The following is a 14,422-nucleotide window of genomic DNA, read 5'->3' as shown; positions in this document are numbered from 1 at the left end:
TACATGGTTGATCTTTGTATATGTACCACATGCTGCTGAAAAGAAGGTATTTTCCTTTTTAACCTTGTTCAGTTTTCTCTAGATATCTCTTAATTCTAAAGATAGGCATAAAAGGTTCTTTTTAATGCAATGAAAAATCTATCTAAAATTAAAACTGACAATGTACACAAAGGGGAAAAAGCAGAAGCTTCCCCTTAAAATATAGAAGTAAAGAGAGGATGTTTTCTTTCCCGTCCATCAGTTAGCATACTTTCCAGAAGTGGTGGTAATAGCAACAACCAGAAAAAAATTAAAGGCATAGAAATAAGCAAAAAAGTATCCAAATTTGCTGATGATATGATGTTCTACTTATAAATCTTAGAGAATCAACAAAAAACTGAGAGAATTAATGCAAAAATAAATTCACAAAAGTAAATAACATTTCTATATAGGCATCAAGGACAAAACACTAAAAAGTTCCATCCAAAAGAACTCTAAAATATCTGAGATTTTATCTATCAAAGCATACTTAATAGTTATACTGATAACTACAGACAATTCCAAAACTCTCCTTATAGAAATGAAGAACAAGTTAAACCAATGAGATCAAACATTTGTCCCTAAGCATTCTTGAACCAGTTTGAAATTGGGAAATATTTAACAAAATAAATAAAAACACAATAGAGCAGAGATAATGTTAATATAGTATGTGGTTTTCTCAGGCAATATACAGTCAGAAGGGATATTTATATACCATTTGGTCCTTCCTCTTTCTTCTTTCTATTTGAATTTGATATTTCTGACTTATATAACCATAGGAATATTTATTGTTGAACTATGCTTGTATAATAAATATGTTTCATGGTTGTTCATGGTTGAACTTAATATAATGTAAATAGCAATAATTTCAAAGGTAATTTACTGATTTAGCAATATGCCAATTATCAAATGGATACTTTACAAAACCATTTAAAATAATACAATTAATTAAGATATCCTGGTCAATAATGAAAAAGAAAGTTGGAATAAAGGGAAAAATAGCAGTTCTATAACTCAAACCATCCCATGAACAAATATTCATCAAAATTATTCTGCACTGATTTTAAAAAAAAGAGAAAAGTAGATCAGCGAAATTTTAGACGAGGAAATAATTCAACTCAATAATCCAATATTTGATAACCCCCTAAACACAGATTGCCTATGAGATAATTCCTTATTTGACAAGAACTTCTGGGAAAACAAGAAGATAGTAAATAGTTCATGACCAAACAAGGGAGAGAGGACCACAGGAAGAAAAATGACTATATTTGAATTTTTTTCATTGTCCTTTTTTAAAAAAACCTTCTTTTTTGGATATTTTGTTTTCCCAATTACATGTAATAACAATTTTCAATATATATTTTCTGAAATTATAAGATCCAAATTGCCTCCTTTTCCTATCTACCCCTCCTGGAAATGGCAAGCAATTTGATCTGAGTTATACATATATTGTCATGCAAAACTTTCTTCCTTATTGGTCATTGTAAAAGAATATTCATATAGAACCAAAATCTCCCCAAAAAGTGAAAAACAGTGTGCTTTGATCTGCATTCAGTCTCCAACAGTTCCCTCTGTGGTGGTGGATAGCATTTTTTGTTGTAAGTTCTTCAGATGAGTCCTGGATCATTGTATTGCTGAGAATAGCTATATCTCTCACAGTTGATCATTATACTATATTCATTTTACTATGTTCAGTGTTCTCCTGGTTCTGTTTATTTCACTCTGAATAAGATTGTGTAGATCTTTCTAGATTTTTCTGAAATTATCCTGGTCATAATTTCTTAGAACACAATAGTATTGTATCACCATCATATACTACAGTTTGTCCAACCATTCCCCAATTGTGGACATCCCCTCAATTTCCAATACTTTGGCACCACAAAAACAGGTAGTATAAATATTTTTGTACAAGTAGAACTTATCTCCCACATTTTTATAAAATCTCTTTGGGATATAAACTTAGTAGTGATATTGCTGGGTCAAAGGGCATGGACAATCTTATAGCCCTTTGAGCAAAGTTCAAATTTCCTTCTAGAAGGCAGTTCACAATCCTACAAACAATGCATTAGTGTCCCAATTTTGCCACATCTCCTCCAACACTTATTAATTTCCTTTACTATCATATTGACCAATCTGATATGGGTAAAGTGGCATCTAAGAGTTGTTTTAATGTGCATTTCTATAATTAAGCAGGATTTAGAACGTTTTCATCTGATTATTGTTAGCTTTGATTTCTTCATCTAAAACTGCTTGTTCATATCCTTTGACTATATAATTGGGGAATGACCTGTGTTTTTATAAACCTTTGGCTCTTATAAATCATCTTTGGCTCATTTCTTTGAGAAATGAGACCTTTATCAGGGAAATTTGTTATAAATTACATATATATGCAATATATATCCTCCCTCCCATTTTTTGTTTCCCTTCTAAATCTGGTTACATTATCTGTTTGTACAAAGCATTTTAATTTAACATGTCTCAAAATGTTCTCCATCTTTTGTTTGGTCACAAATTCTCCTCTTCTCCATAGATTTAACAAGTAATCTATTCTGTGTTCCCCTAATTTACTTATGGTTTCACCCTTTATGTCTAAATCACATGCCATTTTGATGTTTTCTTGGTATAGATATAGAGCGTAAGATATTGGTCTATACCTAGTTTCTGCTATAATGTTTTACATTTTTCCTAGCAGTTTTTTGTCAAATACTGAGTCATGAGTTGGGATCTTTGCATTTATCAGACATTAGATTTCTAAGGTCATTTACCCCTAATCAATTCCATTGATCCACCATTCTATTTCTTAGCTAATATCAGATTGTTTTGATGATTACTGCTTTATAGTACAGTTTGGATCTGGTACTGCTAGACCATCTTCCCTCATATTTTTTTTCATTAATTCCTGATATTCTAGACCCTTTGGTATTCAAAAAATATGTCTTCAACTCTATCACTATATTCCAATTTATCAAGATTCTCTAATTGCTTACCTAATTAACAAATAAATTATTACACAAATGAATTTTGTTGTCATTTTTTCTAGTTTTAGAAAATATTTTTGGTAGTTTGGTATGACACTGAATAAATAGATTAAGTAGAATTGTCATTTTTATTCTGTCCTTATTATTCTGGCCTACCCACAAGCAACTAATATTTTCTCAATTGTTTGAATCTGATTTTATTTCTGTGAAAAGTGTTTTGTATTTGTATTCATATAATTACTGTGTTTGTCTTTGCAATTACAGTGGAATTTTATTACATTGAATTAAAAAAGATTTTGCATAAACAGATCCAATGCAGCCAAAATTATAAGGAAAGCAGAAAACTGGAGAAAAAAATTTTTTGCGGTAATTGTATCTAGTAAAGGTCACATTTCTCAAATATACAGGAACCTCAGTCAAATTTATAAATAAGAACTACTCTCCAAGGAATTAATCATCAAAAGATATGAACACACAATTTTTAGGAGAAAAGAATCAAAACTACTGATACTTATATGGAAAAATATTCTATATCACGAATACTTAGAAAAATGCAAATCAAAATGATTCTGAGGTACCACCTCACAGCTATCATATTGGCCAACATGACAAAAAGACAAAAACAAAACCAAGCTAAACCATGAGAAATATTGGAGCCAATGTAGAAAAAGAGAGATACTAATGTATCATTGAAATTGTGAACTGGTCCAACCTTTTGTAGAACAATTTGTCATTTATGCCCAAAGGGTCAAAAAACTGTGTACCTCCTTTTCACCAATAATACTACCTCTAGGTCTTGTTATAATTATTGGAGGTCTCTTGATCTATTTGAGATGGTAAATTGATGTACAGAGAGAAATAAGATGACCCTTCTCCCTTATAACAGTTGCCCAGGCAGGATCCTTCAGGTCTAAGAGGTATATCCCTTCAGGACCCACCTGGGGTTAATTGATATGTTGATTTGGGCTCTTTAGCTAGGATAACGCCTTGTATTCTGACTGTGATTTCTCCCTTCCCAAAACAAGCTTTGAAACTGCTTTAGGAAGGTACTTTAAACTTTATATTAAACAAGAAGGATATGCGTAAAGGACTGTGGTATAGGAGACCCTATTCTAATGGTTACTAATAAAATCTCAACTGCTGGCAGATGAAGAATCAATGTAGCTTCCCTCTGGGTTAGCCTGGCCAGGACTAAACCAGAGTAGGTAAACTGCTGGGATATCTTTGACTTCTTCTTTAATAGATCTTCAGCCTTACAGTTGAGTTATGTCCACCCTTTCCACCCTCTTCTTTGTCTCCTGCCCACTTCCCGGATCCCTCCCGGGCCCTGGGAAACCTAGATATCTAGATGATGAAACTCCTAATATCTAGGGGCAGTAGACACCAAGGTGGTGGTCAGGTACAGGTTGGAACATTATCTCAAGTACAGGAAGAGCTTGCAGAGAGATGTTTGCACCCTCTCACTCCAAGACCAGGATCCACCAATCTCCAGCCTCAGCACAGGTCAAAGACCCAGAACTTCTGCTCAGGGTTCTCAACTGCCCCTCCTCCTGCCTTTCGCATGACTTCCCTGGGAACATTCCATCCAACTGACTTATTTGTCAATCAAAGGTGAACTTCAAGCTCCCAGAGATTCAATATAACAGTCTGTATCCCAAAGAGATCAATGGAAAGGAAAAGGACTCATGCACAAAAATATCTGTGGCACCTCTTTTGATATCAGGAAAAGAATTGGAAATTAAAGGTGTGGTCATCAATTGGGAAATGTCTGAACAACTAATAATTGTTTTTGATTGAATACTATTGTGCTGTTAGAAATGATAAAGAGGATGATTTTAGTAAAACCTTGAAAAATTTATATGAATAAATGCTAAGTCAAGTGAATAGAACAGAAGAATATTGTACACAAAAACAACAATATTGTAGTGTTGATCAACTGTAAAAGACTTAGGTACTTTGATCAATACAATGATTCAAGGCAATTCCAAAGGAATCAGAATGAAAAATTTCATACACCTCCAGAGAGAGAAATGATAAACTCAGTGCAGAATGGAATATATATTTCTCTTTTATTTTTCTAGCCTTCAAAATTTTTGCAACATGGATAATAAGGAAATATGCTTTGCATGATTTCACATGAGTATCATATGGTTTACCTTCTCAATGAATAGGAAAGGGGACAGAGGGAGGGAGAAAATTTGGAACTGAAAATAAAAAAATTAATTTCAAATAAATTAATATTTTAAACACTTAAAGAACTATAATGAGAAGTGTTAAAATCATTATCTGGGACAAGATGGATGCCACTTTGAATGACAGGACTGGCAGTTGAGAATCTTAGAATGTTCCCAGGTGCCATGAGCCAAGGGCAAAAAGAAGTTGGCCCCAGCCTTATATATACTCCCAAGTTACAATGCAAGTGAGCTCATTTTGGAGCAGAGACTTGGGAAGGTGGGAGGTAAAGGGTGAAAGGGATAGGCCTGAAACCTGTGACCTGTTGTCCTACTGAGAGAGCTAGTGATCAATCAACATCATTGTTATTAGAGCTGAGAGAGTATACTGATTCATCTATCAACATCATCAATAGCCTCCCCTAATCTCTGTCTTGCCTGTGGCCAGGTCAGGTCAGAGTTAGTGAGAGGGTGAATAACCTTCAGTTTCTATAAGCCTAGCAATTTCCAGACTTGATCAACAACTAGATTAATAGCCAATCAATTAGCAATAGGGTTCCTAGATCCTCAATCCTGTTACCTTGTTTTCTTTACCCCACCAATAGATTTTAATATTTAAGAATTATTGGACTAGTGGAAAATCATGACAAAAAAAGCCTGGACATTGTAATAGTTAAATTTAAATTATGAGGCTGTTAGTAGCTTTAGTAGCTTTATTACATCAAAGTAGTGATAGTAAAGAGAGGGAACTATAGGAAAGAGGTAGAGAGCAGTTTAGCTAAATACCCTACTTGCTGTTCTAATAGAATTAAGCTTACCACTGACAAAGGCTCCTTCAGGTCCAATCTCCAGTCAGAAGTCCACAAGAGTCTCTTCAGCAAGAGTCACCAGTGCAGTAGTGTCTCCAGCAAGAGTGTCACCAAGGCAAGAATGTGTCTTCAGACCTCTGGTCACACCTTTAAAAGCAGTTTTCTCTACCCACACACATCTCCGGAACCAATCATAGTTCTTAAATTGCGTGGCAAAACCCAGGGGAGCAGTGCCTGTGGGATCAATTTCCTATCTCTGAGGGTGTGTCTATACTTACACATCAATGGTAAAGGATCTTCAAGTTCCTGACTGATCACATCAAAGGCTGCTGATTGATTACATCAAAGAAAACAAAGGGAGGGTAATTCCCTTTTCACAACATCATTCTACAGGAAATTATCCAAGAAAACTTCCCTGATATTCTTGACCAAGAGGGTAGAAATTGAAAGAATCCACAGATCACCTCCTACATTAAATCCCTGAAGTTCTAAGCCCTAGAGCAAGCCTACAGTGGGGCCCAAACTCTAGCATAAGGCAGTCCATGGTGCATCTGGCCAGTGCAAACCTAAGGGGAAGCCCGGAGCCTCTACCAAGCCTGCAGTGAGGCCCCAATATAGTTCACAGTGTGCATGTAAGCTCAGAGCCCTTGCCCAAGCACAAGGTGTAGTCTTGAATCCCAGCACAAGATAATTCACAGTTCTCTAAACCCTGGAAGCCATCAAAAGTCCCTGGAGGAGACTGAATAATCAGTTGGAGGAGGTTTCCAGCCCATAAGCCATCATATCACCTTGAAAGAATTGAAACTTATAGAAATCCAGAACTAGAGCTGAGGGTAGCAGCAAGGAAAAACTGAAGTTCAAGAAAGTGACTCCACTACCCTTAGAACAGAGCTCACCTTTAAGATAAAATTAAGGGTCAAGAAAAAGATTAGGAAAACAAGCAAACATAAAAAAAACCTAACCATAAACAATTATTACGGAGACAAAAAAGAGCAAGACACAAACTCAGAAGGAAACAGTGAGATCAAAGCAGCTCTATGCAAAAATTAAAAGAAAAATGGGAATTGGTCTCAGGCTCTGGAAAAGCTCAAAAAGGATTTCAAAAATCAAATAAGAAAGGCAGAGGGAAAGTGAGGAAAAGAAATAAAGCAATGCAAGAAGAAAATAATAGCTTAAGAAAGCAGAATTGGCCAAATGGAAAAAGAGGTCCAAAAGCTCACAGAAGAAAACTCCTTAAAATATTTTTATTAGTGATTTAGAGCCTTCTTTTAAATGATTGTTAGGCTTGAAATTCTTTTGAGAACAGCCTGTTCATATACGTTGTGCAGTTACATATGCAGAAGTGACTTTTGGACTTTAGCATCTTTGTTATTCATCTATTAATGCTCTGATTATCAGAAAATTATCTGAGATATTTGATAAAAAAGTTTTCCTCTCAGTTTATCACTTCCTTCTGTTAAAAAGAAATGAGTGGTGGATATAGAATGTATCTATCTCTCTATGTCTCCTGGATCTTCTAGAGAATTGATTGTATATATGGATCTCAGAGATAGTATGGAGGAGGAGGGATTATGTGCCCAGGCCTAGGCTGGATATAGTTGGTGAGGGAAAAAACATACACTCCTCTCACAATCATTGTTGATATAATCTTTGCATCTCCTCCCTGACAGGCTTGATTGACTAAGCTTGTCAGTTGTTCCCTTGTAACAGTTTGCCCAGGCAGGGACCCCTTAAGAGGCTGTGTGGATGGTTAGCCTCTCTAGGTCCCAACCTGAGATTGGATTAGTTGTTGATAAGGGCTATTGATTGGCTATTGGAAACGGTATAATCTGACTGCATATTCAACTCCCCTTCCCAAGGGCTTTGGTATAATAACCACTCAGGAAAGGCACTTGTTGGTAAGACACAATATTGAAGCTATTGGTAAAATATTTTGATTTCTTTATCTGAAAATTGTCTATTTATGTCCCTTGCCTATTTATCAATTGGGAAATGGCTTGACTTTTTTACAATTGGTTTAGCTCCTTATAAATTTGAGTAATAAGACCTTTGTCAGAGTTTTTTGTTATGAAGATTTTCCCCCAATTTGTTGCTTCGCTTCTAATTTTGGTCTCATTTGTTTTGTTTGTACAAAACCTTTTTAGTTTACTGTAATCAAAATTATTTATTGTACATTTTTAAATTTTTTCTAACTCTTGCTTGGTTTTAAAATCTTTCCTTTCTGTGTTCACCTAATTTATTTACAGTTTCCTTCTTTATATTCAAGTCATTCACCAATTCTGAATTTATCTTGGTATAGGGTGTGAGGTGTTGATCTAGACCCAATCTCTCCCATACTGTTTACCAATTTTCCTGACAGTTTTTGTCAAATTGTAGGGCTTTGTCCCCAAATCTGGGTTTTTTGGGTCTTGCTAAGGTCACCTACCCCAAGTCTATTCCACTGATGATCCCTTCTGTCTCTTATCCTATACCATATTGTTTTGCTGACTACTGCTTTATAGTAGAGTTTAAGATCTGGTACTGCTAGGCCACCTTCCCTCACATTTAAAAAATTATTTCCCTTGATATTCTTGGTCTTTTGTTCTTCCAAATGACCTTTGTTATAGTTTTTAATTTTTTTTTTATTTATAGTTTTTTCTAATTCAGTAAAAAGGTTTCTTGGTAGTTTGATAGGTATGGCATGAAATAAGTAAATTAATTCAAGTAGGATTGTCATTTTTATTATCTGAGCTTGTCCTACCTGTGATCAATTAATGTTTTTCAAATTGATTAGAACTAGTTTTAATTGTGTGGAAAGTGTTTTGCAGTTGTGTTCATATAATTCCTATGTTTGTCTTTGCAGATAGATTCCTAAGTATTTTATTTTATCTAGGGTTATTTTAAATGGCATTTCTCTTTCTAACTCTTGCTGCTGAGATGTGTTGGAAATATATAGAAATGCTGATGATTTATGTGGGTTTATTTTGTATTCTGCAACTTTGATAAAGTTGTTGATTATTTCCACTAGCTTTTTACTTGATTCTCTAGGATTCTTTAAGTAGAGTATCATATCTTCTGCAAAGAGTGATAGCTTAGTCTCCTCATTGCCTATTTTAACACCTCCAATTTCTTTTTCTTCTCTAATTGCTACTGCTAGTGTTTCTAGTACAATGTTAAATAATAGAGGTGACAATGAGCATTCCTTGTTTCACTCCTGATCATATTGGGAAGGCTTCTTATTTATCCCCATTGCAGATGATGCTTGTTGATGGTTTTGATATACATTTTTTATTATTTTTAGGAAAGGCCCTTCTACTTCTATACTTTCTAGTATTTTCAATATGAATGGCTGTTGTATTTTTTGAAGGCTTTTTCAGCATCTATTGAGTTAATCATTTGATTTTTGTTTGTTTACTTGTTCATGTGGTCAATTATATGAATGGTTTCCCTAATATTGAACCATCCTTGCATTCCTGGTATAATCCCACCTGATCATTATGAATAACCCTCATGATTACTTGCTGGAGTCTTTTTGCTAGTATTCTATTTAAGATTTTTGTATCTATGTTCATTGAGGAGATTAGTCTGTCGGTTTCTTTCTATGTTTTTGATCTACCTGGCTTTGGGATCAGTACCATATTTGTGTCATAAAAGGAATTTGGTAGAACTCCTTCTTTGCTTATTATGTCAAATATTTTGTATAGTATTGGGATTAATTGTTCTTTGAATGTTAGATAGAATTCACTTGTGAATCCATCTGGTCCTGGGGATTTTTTCTTAGGGAGTTTTTTTGTTCAAATTCCTTTTCTGATATGGGATTATTTAAGTATTCTATTTATTCTGCTGTTAATCTAGGCAATTTATATTTTTGTAAATTTTCTCCTGAGTACTGCTTTGGTTGCATCCCACAGATTTTGGTAGGATGTCTTATCGTTACCATTCTCTTCAATGAAATTATTAATTGTTTCTAGGATTTGTTCTTTAAATAATTGATTTTGGAAAATCATATTATTTAATTTCCAATTAATTTTTGATTTGTCTGTCCAGGTGCCCTTACTATTATTTTTATTGCACTATGATCTAAAAAGTTTCATTTATTATTTCTGCTCATTTGCATTTGTTTGCCATGTTTCTGTGCCCTAGTACATGGTCAGTCTTTGTGAATGTACCATATGCTGCTGAAAACAATGTGTATTCCTTTTTGTCTCTATTTTCTACACATATGTATTAACTCTAATTTTTCTAATATTTCATTCACCTCTCTTATTTCTTTCTTATTTATTTTATGGTTTGATTTATTTGGATCTGATAGAGGAAGGTTCAGGTCTCCCACTAGTATAATTTTACTATTTATTTCCTCCTTGAGCTCTGCCAGTTTCTCTTTTAGAAATTTGGATGCTCTATCCTTTGGTGAATACACGATGAGTACTGATATTTCCTCATTGTCTATACTGTCTTTTATCAGGATGTAATTACTTTCCCTATCTCTTTTAATTGGATCTACTTTTAGTTTAGCTTTTTCAGATATCATGATGGCAATTTCTGCCTTCTTTTTTTCAGTTGAAATCCAATAGATTTTGATATAGCCTTTTACCTTTACCCTGTGTATATCTACCTGCCTCATGTGTGTTTCTTGTAGACAACATATGGTAGAATTTTGCTTTCTAATTCACTCTGCTATTTGCTTCTTTTATGGGAAATTTATGCCATTCATATTCAAATCTGTGTATTTCCCAACATTTTGATATCCCCTTCTAGTTCTGCCCTTTCTTCTTTCTCTATTTTCTTTTAAACCAGTGGTTTGCTTTTAATCAGTCCCCCGTATCTTCACCCTTAGTTTATTTTCCTTTCTGACCCCTCCCTTTTTGTTCCCCTCTTATTATTTTTTTAGAGTCTATTAAATTCCCTCTCTCCTCTCTTTCCATTCTTTTTTTAACTCCCCGCCCCACTATCCCCCTTGTTTTTTTCCTTCTGACTTTCCCCACAGGGTAAGATAGAATTTGATATCCCAATGGATCTAGTTGCTCTTCCCTCTCAGAATTGATTCCACTGAGAGTAAGGTTTAAGCATTACCTATTAGCACTCTCTTCCTCTCCTTCTTATAATAATATCCATCCATTCCCCTTCCCATATGCCTCTTTGTGTGGTATAGATTATCCTGGTTTTTTTTTTAACCCTTGTACTTCGGTGTATTGTCTCATAGGTGGAAGATTGGTAAGGGTGGGCAATGGGGGTCAAGTGACTTGCCCAGGGTCACACAGCTGGGAAGTGTCTGAGGTCGGGTTTGAACCTAGGACCTCCTGTCTCTAGGCCTGACTCTCACTCCACTGAGCTACCCAGCTGCCCCCATATCCTGTTTTTCTTATTCCTTCAATTTTCTCTTGGTGCCATTTTCTATCCCCCCACTTTTTGCATATTGTCTTAGACCACTTAGTGCCCCAACCTTGCTCTATGAATAATTCTTTTAATTGCTATAATAGTGAATACAATTTTTGAGAGTTATACATACTGTTTTTCCATATAGGAATACAAATAATTTGATCTTATTGAAGCCCTTAAAGAAACAAATTAAATTTTTTTTTCTTTCCCATCACTTTCTTATTTACGTTTTCATGTTTCTCTTGATTTTTGTGGTTGCATATCAAACTTTCTGCTTAGTTTTGGTCTTCTCTTTATAAAAACTTGGAAATCTGTTTTGTTGAATATCCATACTTTCCCCTGGAAGTATATAGTCAGTTTTGATGGGTAGGAGATCCTTGGTTGTAGACCCAATTCTCTTGCCTTTCTGAATATTGTATTTTAAGCCTTGTGCCATATCCAATGTAATCCTGATTGGTGCTCCTTTATATCTAAATTATCTCTTTCTGGCTTCTTGTAATATTTTCTCCTTAGCTTGGAAGCTTTTGAATTTCACAGTTATATTCATGGGGGTTGTCTTTTGAGGATTTAATATATAGAGTGATCTATGGATTCTTTCAATATCTATTTTGTCCTCTTCTTGAAGAACATCAGGGAAGTTTTCTTGGATAATTTCATGTAGTATGATGTCAAAGTTCCTGTTGATTTCTGGGTTTTCTGGTAGACCAATGATTCTCAAATTATCTCTTCTAGATCTGTTTTCAATGTCACTACTTTTTTCATTGAGATCTTTTATGTTTTCTTCTATTTTGTCACTATTTTGACTTTGCTTTATCAATTCTTGCTGTCTTGCAAGAGCATTGGTTTCTACGTGCCCAATTCTGGTCTTTAAAGACTGATTTTTCTGCTATAATCTTTTGATTTTCCTTTTCAGTTTGGTCTATTCTGTTTTTCATGGTTTCCAGCTGTGTAATTTTGGTCTCCAATCTCAATATCTTTTCATTTGATTTTGGGGCTTTTTTCTCTAATTTGGAGTTTCTGTCTTTTAAAGTGTTAATTTGTTTTTGAGCTATTTCCCACTTTTCTTGTCAAATCTCTTCAACCTTTCTCATGCTCTCAGATTTGAACTCTTCAAGAGCTTGTGACCAATTTCCATTTTTTTGGGAAGGTTTGGATGTATTTACTTTTTGTCCTTCTCTGCTGTCTCCTCTGTGGTCTGGATTTTTTCTCCATAAAAATTTGTCCAGGGTCAGTGCCTTTCTCTTCTTCTTTCAGGTGGTTATTTCTTGGGTATTGCTTGCCATCACTATACTGATTTCCCTTCACAGTGCGAAGCCTGAGTGAGGAGGACAGACTCTCTATGTAAGGAGCTACAGAGCAGTTTTTGCCCGAGTTTACTTTTCAAGTAGTCTCTGCTTGTGAGCCCCTCTCAGCTCTGTGTTCACACCCAAGGTTCATGCTCTTTAGCCTCCTGGGGTCTCAAGTCTAGCTGCTCTCAGGGGTAGGTCCCTGGTGCTCTTAGTCAGCTGCCTAGAACCTAGATATTGTCCCTCACTTGCTGTAATTCTGGCATGGTGACTCTGACTCTGGCACCATAGGTGGGGTGGGGGAGGGTTGATCAGCTCACATTTTGGGGGGAGCCATTTCACCCCCTTATAGCCTGGAAATACCCAAATCCCACTTACCTTTGATGCTGTGCCCTATTGTGGAGTCGCTTTGCTCATCTGGATTTTTTTTTTGTTCTTTTGAGGTATTATGTATTGGTTGGTGGTAAGGAGAGTAAGAGTCCTGCTACTATTCTGCAGCCATTTTAACCCGGAAGTCAATTACTTACTTTTTAAAAGGAAAAAAAGTTGTATTTAGCAGGAATTTGTAGTTGTCTGTTCAGTTCTCCTTATCTATTCTTTGTACATGAAAATGTTTATGCTTGCTGGTGTCTGTCCAGTTTGGAATGAGAAAAAAGGATTAAGAGCTTTGCAAAATTTAAAACATAACACATCACTTATTATCAATTATTTCTTTTCATGTTTTCATGTTGTTTTCATATTCACCAAGTGTGAAAAGAAATTGCCTGAATGCCTGAAAATTAGATGGAATAATTTCCTTTCACCTATTGAGTAGTTTCAGATTAAATGTGTTATCACATTTCACAATTTTCTTAGTAAAATCATTCTGAAATCACATTTATCTTCCCCTCTTAAAAAACCAAACCATAATCTGTAGAAGTCTTGATGGTGCCAATACTGTAGATAGAGGATTCATAGGTTTGTAGCTCAGAGAGGGAGGCTTTAGTTGGCTAAAAGTACAAATGAACAATATTTTGCTATTATTTCATTCACAAAGGGAGTTTATAAATATTTAAAAGGTTGCTATGGCCACTTATCATCAGAAGTCGCAGAGGGAAGGAGAAAAAAATCATAATGGAACAGAAAGTTCAAGAAAAATAATTTTTGAAATATTTATTAATTTGTTGAGGAACTTTGGATATTCTTCATTAGACATTTTGAATACAGTATAAGATTAACTGAGTATGTGAAAAATCATTTAGAAAAATAGATGGAGGATCAGTTTTGGCAACAAAATCCTGAGGTTCTAGTCCTTTTTCTTTCGTATATTGTCTGATTTGGCCATGGGCAAGTCACTTAATTTTTCAGGATCCTGAAGAAACTTTCTAAGAGTACAAGTCACAAAGAAGTTGCTGATTTGCACTGGTAGAAGTGGGTTTACACTTGGAGTTTCCCTTTCTGAGAAAATAACAATTCAAATGCCCCCTCATTCTCTACCTCCCACTTTAAAAAAGGAACTACAGGTGGGGGATAGATTTGGTATGCTGAAACAGAAAAATCCAAGAAAATGTTATTATTAGAACCATAGGATGTCAAGCTGGAAATTAAGTTTCACCAAAGGTAAAAGTAAAAATCACATAGATGGTAAGCAGCAGAGATTTATATTTAGACCTTCTGACTACAAGATCTTTGCTTTTCTATGATTGTATCTGCAATTAGAAATCCCTGGGGAAATAAATAAACAAACTTTTACTGAATGGGTACTAGCCAAATAAAGTATGTATGGAAAATAGAAATATCATATTCAGGCTAATATTTATATA

The sequence above is a fragment of the Gracilinanus agilis genome, chromosome 5, assembly GCF_016433145.1.
Source record: "Gracilinanus agilis isolate LMUSP501 chromosome 5, AgileGrace, whole genome shotgun sequence".
Classification (NCBI taxonomy): domain Eukaryota; kingdom Metazoa; phylum Chordata; class Mammalia; order Didelphimorphia; family Didelphidae; genus Gracilinanus; species Gracilinanus agilis.
Note: the sequence above shows the minus strand (reverse complement) of the source record.